Consider the following 7,954-nt stretch of genomic DNA (forward strand, 5'->3'; position numbering starts at 1 on the left):
GGTGGCTTAAAGAAACTTCACTGTTAGAGATAGAAGACACATGGGAGACAGGAAGCATCATCGACCCTCAAATCGCTGTCACCAGAGCTCCATTGGTCGTCGACAAACATCTAAGGCCGAATCGCCTTCTTTACTCTCTCTCTCTCTTTCTCATTTTTTCAAGTGAAGACGAAAATAAGGATTAGGGTTGCGGGTCTTCAATTTCTCGCAAGTCAACATGTGGCCCATCCCACATTCGGCCCGATCCCGCACAATCCCATCCTGCGAAGCCCACTACTAAAACATATCCCAATCCCGCCCTGTAGCAGACTTTTACGGGCTAGGACCGCTGTTCTGCTCTTACATTGCCATTCCTAAAAATAGGTAAGAGAGGATCGTTTTTATACTAATGCGGTTGACAGTATGTTGCCAGTCTATATTTTCTAATTTAATTATTTAAAAAATTATGAGTTAATTATTTAAAAAATAGTATGTTATTGAAAAAAATATTATTTATTTTTCTGTTTGTCTAATATTTGTATACATTATCTAAATTCCACCGAAGTTTGCATGATCCATAAGAGAATATCTCAAAAACAGATATCCAAAACAAATCAAGACTAAACAAATAAAACCAACAAAAATTCCTAATAAGTAAGTTATATTCTATGGTACTTGATAATATCTCGGAATTCAATTACAAGCTAATGTGAATCCAGTATCAGTAATCATCATTTTGAACTTGAAGCCCCAGAAGCTAACAGCATTGCTCTGGATATCTTTACTAGTGTCACAAAAATTGACGATTTCAATCTTATCTAGCCTTTTTTTTTTGTGACCTGCCGTATTCATTTAATAAAGACATGATACCTCGGCCATTCAGAAGATTCAGTTAATGCTTCCTAGGCAGTTTGTCAATCAACCGCAATGATCACATTGTTAAAGTGCAATTATCACACTGTTAAATCTGGACAACTTTAGAGCATATAAACCACATATCTTAGCTCTACAATAATTAATTGTGTTTGGAAAACACTCACAGAGCTAGCTAACCAGGATACTCCACCATGTCGTTATTCTTTTTTATTAACACAGGTAATTTCATTTCAATACGACGACGGAAAAAAGATCACGTCAAAGTAACTGACAAAAGAAAAATGCGCAAAGGCATTTAAACAAACAGACCCGATCAAGGGCGGACCCCAAAACAGATTTAATGGGATGCACAAAAAAAATTCATTCTATTGTTATAAATCATGGAGTGGATTGCCATTAACCAGGTCCGGACCGAGACCGGCTCAATACCTAGAAAATGGAGAGACGGCCGAAGCCGTAGAGAGAGGAGAGAGAGAGCCGACTTTAGGAGGGAGAGACGGCTACAAAGCTTGGAGAAAAGGAAACTCTTTTATTTTTCTAGTAGATGTAATCTTTCTATTATTATGTATTAGTAGTTTTCCTAATACTAGTGAGTTTAGGTTTTTGGATACTTTCCATTTATCTTCATCTTGTAATCCATATATAAAGGAACCCCTTGATCATTAATAAGAACACAGAAATATTCAGTCTCTAAACTCTCTAATTACAACACGTTATCAGCACGATAGACTCCAAAACCCTGAGACAAAACCTAACCTAAAATCCGTCACACATAAACCCTAATCCAGGCGCAACTTAAAATCGATCGATCTCTCCAACCCTGAGGAACCAGACGACGAGCCACATATCAAATTGAAGCTTTTGACGAGACGAATCCATCAGCGTAAACCGTTCGTCGATCCGATCTCAGATGCGCCCTCACTTTCAGAAACAATACGCGACGCCGCCTTGGTCTTTTGGAACCCTAATCCCGAAGAACCCTAAATTATTCTTAATTGCGTTCCAGCTCGTCATCATCCGATCAGCTCCAGCCCTAAGGTGTTCCTGATCCTAGACAACCTCAGTTTCCAGTTCGCATCACAGCCAGCTTGAGTTCCCAATCAACCAGCTCGAGACTCGATAGGAAGAAGACAACTCGCATCCGTGTCGCAGCTCGCGTCCGAGGTTCATCCGTTCACCTTGGAGGTCCGGTTTATACAACCTGCAAAACAAAGGTAATCCTAAATTCTGAGAACATGAATCGAACCTGGTTGTTTTGTAAAGATTGAAACCCTAAAATCAGAACTCTAAAGATGAAAGCCATAGGAAAAATAGATCAAATCCTAAATAGTAAATCGGAGCTCGAATAAGTCCGATCTCCTTAATGATTTTGAATCTCAAATCAAATTCCCTTGATCAAAGATCAAAGTTTCGAAAACCCTAAAACCCTAAATTGGAAAATCGGTTTTAATTGTTTGATTTGAAACTTGATTGTTTTATTTGATCACCTAGAAAGATTGCTATGATTGTTTAAACTCGAATATGAATTGCTTGACTTGTTTAAACTAAACACTTGATAAACCCTTGATTATATCATCTCATGGCCGTGTGGCCTTATTGCCTTCATACTCGAACTTTATCACTACTGATTGATTGCAATTGAACTTAGATCTAATTCCAGGGATGATGAATTGAACTAAAATAGCCGTGTGTCTCATCTTGTCCGTAAGGCATTGCTTGAATGTTTAAATGTTTAAAAACACTTAATCTCAATTTATATTCCTAAAGGCTTTGAAACCTTAATCTTAAAATCGAATCCTACTAAAGTTTAAACCGAAACCCTAGAATTGATTAAGATTATTTGCATACATATGAATCTGAATATGGATTGCATTCATACTGTTTAAAAGGAATCGACCAGCATGTAGTTTATAAAATCTTGAAACCGTTTGCATTAAGCAGAAGTACATGGCCGTGTGGCTTGATGATTGTTTCGCACCATGGTCGATTAGATTGCTTGATTTTCATAAATGCGTAAGACATGTTTGTGGCCAAGCTTGTCGATTATCTTGCGGCCACATGATCACATTGTGAGACTTAATTTTGAATGATGATGTGATTCAGATGTCGAAAATCTCAAACAGAGACTATGCAGCCCTTAATATCTCCGGAGATAACTACTTGCAGTGGGCGCTAGATACAAAGATCAGTCTAAGGTCAAAGGGACTTGGTGATACTATCATCAAGGGCAACAATGAAACCGATAAGAATCGGTACATGGCTATAAGTATTATACGCCATCACCTCATTGAAGGTCTAAAAGATCAGTACATCACGATGGAAAATCCACTAGAACTTTAGGATGCTTTACAGCATAGATATTATCACCAGAAAACGGTGTTACTTCCAAAGGCTAGAAACGACTGGAAGAATCTTAGATTCTTGGATTATAAGTTGGTGGATGAGTACAATTCAGTCTTATTTAAGACGGTCTCGATGCTGAGACTTTGTGGTGAAGTAGTAACCGAAGAAGAGTTACTTGAGAAGACTTACTCTACATTCCATTCATCGAATGTGATACTGCAACAGCAGTACAGAATGAAAGGCTTCGCCACATATACTGATCTGATCTCGTGCCTGCTTCTGGCCGAGGCAAACAATGAGCTCCTGATGAAGAACAGTGAAGCTAGACCTGTTGGAACAGCACCATTACCGAAAGCTAATGAGGTTGAAAAAAAAGAACCCAACGAGTGCAATTACGTCCAAAACAATAAGAGATCACACGGCAATGGCCGTGGTGGTTACAAGGGGCGTGGTAGTGACAATTACTCGAACAGCCGAGACAACTACTCGACCGGCCGGAAAGGAAACCACAATAACTGTGGTCGTGGTTCCAATTATGGCCGTGGCCGAGGTAGTTATGGCCGTGGTCGAGGCGGCATATCCAAACCGTCTTACTCGACCAAATCCGTTTGTCACAGATGTGGAATGGGAAACCATTGGGCCAAGAACTGTAGAACCCCTAAGCACTTATGTGAGCTCTACCAAGAAAGTCTGAAGAACAAGAACCCGGAGGCTCACATGGTTCACGATTCCGGATATTTGGCCGATAATGATTCCGACATTGCTAAAGATGACCAGATGGACTTTGAGACTTCTGATTGTCTCAAGGACTAAATTTCGATACGACTTGTCTTATTGCTTTATGTTTTGCTTTGATGTTTCACGATTATATATATATATATAATAAAAATTGATTTTGAATTCATTATCTTGCCTGATCTTACTTGAACATATAAATGATTTTAAAGAGTTGCCTAAAGGGCATAAAACCAAGTAAGAAATCATGAATGGGTATAGTAAGCATAGTAAAAAAACTATGGCTAAGGCATTGCCCTAAAAGGCATTATACACACCCAAAAGAACATGTGACCCATTGAAGTTATAATGTATGGTTTCCAAGTAGAAACAATGGGTAAGGAAGGAAACAAGTTCCTTTAGATTTTAACAAGAAAAACGCCTAAGACCTTGAAAGAAAGTGGTCGAGACTATACCTATGATCTCTACTGATCAAAACTATGCTACAGATCAGTATGATAAAGAGGCAAGAGATGTGGTAACCATATTGAGATAACACCACTAAATTTTACACTATATGGCATGATAGGATTAGCCATCCTAAAGTCTAAACTTGATGCAAAGATTGAAAAGGCACAGAGTTATCCCGTAAAAGATCTCACGTTGTGAAACATGTACACAAAGGGAAACTCATTAGGCTTAATTGTCCCAAGCACCACGACCTTATAGTATGGTCATGAGGGGGAGAGAGGATAAACCCATGATCAATACTACAAGTTCGTGTACCACTATGGTCTAAGACCATGTTATATGGCTCGGTCATTACTCGGCCATAAAGGACCATTCCTCGGCCGTAGAGGCCATGATACAAACGGCCAAACCAAAGAGGCCATTACCCGGCTGAAGAGACCATGAGAATAAACGGCTCGGCCGTGACTTGGTCGTGACTTGGCCGCATAGTGCAGGCTTGGCCGCACACAATCCATTACCTATAAAGGTTCGACCAAGTAAGCCATTACCTATAAAAGGTTCGGCCATGTAAGCCATTATCTATAAGACTAAGATTCTAAAGTCTATAAGCTTGGAGACATTATGTTTTACATGTATAGAATGATAATATGCATCAAGCCATATAAGTGAGCATAGATATTCTCATCTCAGATTGAATACGGGTCATAAAACCAGACATACACCATCTTAAGAGATTTTGAATAAACCACCACATACATACATGTGCCATCTAAGATGGAACCTCAGAAGAGGATTGGGAACATATAATAATAGGACTTTCTCCACGAAATCAAAAGGACCGAGAGCCAAAACATGGGTGATCAAATAGTGGCCAGGTACGGATTGCATGAAACAAATGAATCTGAATATTAAAGGAGAAAGATTATAAGCTGGATAAAGAATGTTAAAAGTACGAATGGTTTTAACCATCATTGTCTTGGCAAAGATCCTCGGACTATACATTATGATTTAAGACATCCAAAGAAAGATTATACAAAGCTATCTAATTGAGAAGCTAATCGAAATGCCAGACACTGACCCGAGAAATGACTAACCAGCTTAGCACCAAATGAATGTCCTAGAAGAGACATAATCAAGTTGCTATAGAGTCTATACAAGATAGACCAAGTGTTCCATAAGATAAAGGAATCTCGGATAGAGAAATGGTGCATAGAATACAGATCCGAGATTATAAGAGAAACCATACTAGACATTGAGAAAAGGCTGCGCAGCTACACATCTAAGGTACCAAACCATGTAGTCTTGGGACGCCAAGCTACTAGGTAATAAAGGTCCTGGATAATAAGATCTCAAATCTATAGATCATGTCTAGAATATAATGGAACCACATGAAAGTGTCGACACACACACACATTTATATAAAGATACATAATGTTATAGTACTTGAACATAAAGAGATGAACGAGGATCATGAACCCACAAATGAGTACTCATACAATCATAAAAGATCATAAAGATTATATTGAAAGATAAAACGTGGAGGTTCAAAGTATCTAAAAGAGAGATGAGCGTATTGGTCATATACATATACAGAAACGCCATCTGATAAACCAGTGAAATAGATGGATCTTGTGAGAAGTAAGGAAACCGTGAGAGATGTACATGATGTAAAGGTGTTCATGTTTTCCTACTAAACAACATTAGTTCATAGCTTGTTACACAAGGTACTCACAGAGATCAAAGGAACAAATTATAAGGAGATAAACTCCTATGTGGTGGTTGCTGCTACCGATTTTCGAAATTGAGAATGGTCTGGTCATAAGAAAGAAATTAGATACAAATGATGTAGTAAGCACCATATGGATCACTGGATAAGATGAAAGAACAACTTCGTTCCTAAGCTGATTCATGGACTGAAACATAAAGCAGCTGCATATAGTATGTAAAAGAAATTGATCACGCATGATCATTGATCTTGGAGTTGTATAAAAGACAATCCAATACAGTCCATATATTTGAAATTTCTTGTGATTATACTAAACCTAAAAGAGGTTAGTAGGCATAGAGTAAATCTATGTGGGTGTCTGATCAAAAGCGTCCGGCCCCGGCACTTCAAATTAAAGATGTCTGACTCTGTCCGTCTAAGGGCATCCGACTCTTCAGGAAAGAACGTCTGGCTATCCTACTAGACGCGTCCGGCTTTTAAGACTAAAAGACGTCTAGCCCTTCTTCTTGATCATGGGCTAGTAGAGACAAAGGATCAACCGGATACAAATGTATTGTAGTCCATAAGCTTGTGAAAGCCGAGATTCATGACCTAATAATATATACTTAGCGTGTGATGATCCACAGCAACTAAGGTCATGAGACGCCATCATTAAGATAGGAATGCAAAATGAATACGGCATTACCTAAGGCAAAGAAATCGATGTCCACATCCATGAGAGTGTTAGTGGACATGTATAAACTAGGTCTATGATCCAGACATGGATCGGCCAGATCAAGACATAGGTTCATGATAACCATGTTTAGTACATTGTCCATGAGTACTTGGTTTATCCGACCATAGTAAAGAGTTAAGAGTAGACGATCACGTCTAGACTATGGACATATGCAAACACGATTTGCAAAGACCCAATAGTGATCTCCGAGGACAATGTGATTCACATTGCTTAGCACGTATGCTTTACCGGGACACTTGATGTCAAAGGACATGAGAAATAACCTAAGAAGTCGAAGTGGTCTAATTACGGTTCAGTAATGATACTGGCCGATTACTCCCATCCTATACATACAGGAAATATCACGCACCAAGATGTGTAGAATGTAGAACCTACACTGAGGTTCACATCAGGGGGAGTAGTGCGTGTTGTACTCTTTTTCCTTCATCATGGTTTTGTCTCACTAGGTTTTCCTGATAAGGTTTTAATGAGGCAACATGAAGCGTACTACAAATCCTGTATGGTTATGGCATCCAAGGGGAAGTGTTATAAATCATGGAGTGGATTGCCATTAACCAGACCCGGACCGAGACCGGCCCAATACCTAGAAGATGGAGAGACGACCGAAGCCGTAGAGAGAGGAGAGAGAGCCGACTTTAGGAGAGAGAGACGGTCACAAAGCTTAGAGAAAAGGAAACCCTTTCCTTTTCCTAGTATATGTAATCTTTCCGTTATTATGTATTAGTAGTTTTTCTAATCCTAATGAGTTTAGGTTTTTGGATACTTTCCATTTATCTTCATCTTGTAATCCTTATATAAGAAACCCCTTGATCATTAATAAGAACACATAAATATTCAGTCTCTAAACTCTCTAATTACAACATGTATTTCATTTTTGAGTTAGGGACGCTGATATACATTTTATAGCATTTACTAAAAAATATAAAGTTAGCTGGGGGTGGGGGTACGTGCCCCGTACACGTTGTACTCTCCGTCCGCCCCTGCTCAAACTCGGGTAAAATCAGAATGACATTGTTGATCTGGCTGGTTGTTGATTGTTTTGTTGCAGTTAATATTGCATTTTTTTCTAGGACTTTATTTGATGTTGTAGCATATATGAATCTGAGTTT

The 7,954-nt window shown here is 38.9% G+C and overlaps 1 pseudogene; it reads left to right on the forward strand.

Annotated features, from left to right (window-relative positions):
- The first annotated feature begins 1,669 nt into the window (after positions 1-1,669).
- On the forward strand, positions 1,670-4,038 carry LOC125583939 (annotated as a pseudogene).
- The last annotated feature ends 3,916 nt before the right edge of the window (positions 4,039-7,954 follow it).

Source organism: Brassica napus, chromosome C3, assembly GCF_020379485.1.
Source record: "Brassica napus cultivar Da-Ae chromosome C3, Da-Ae, whole genome shotgun sequence".
NCBI lineage: Eukaryota > Viridiplantae > Streptophyta > Magnoliopsida > Brassicales > Brassicaceae > Brassica > Brassica napus.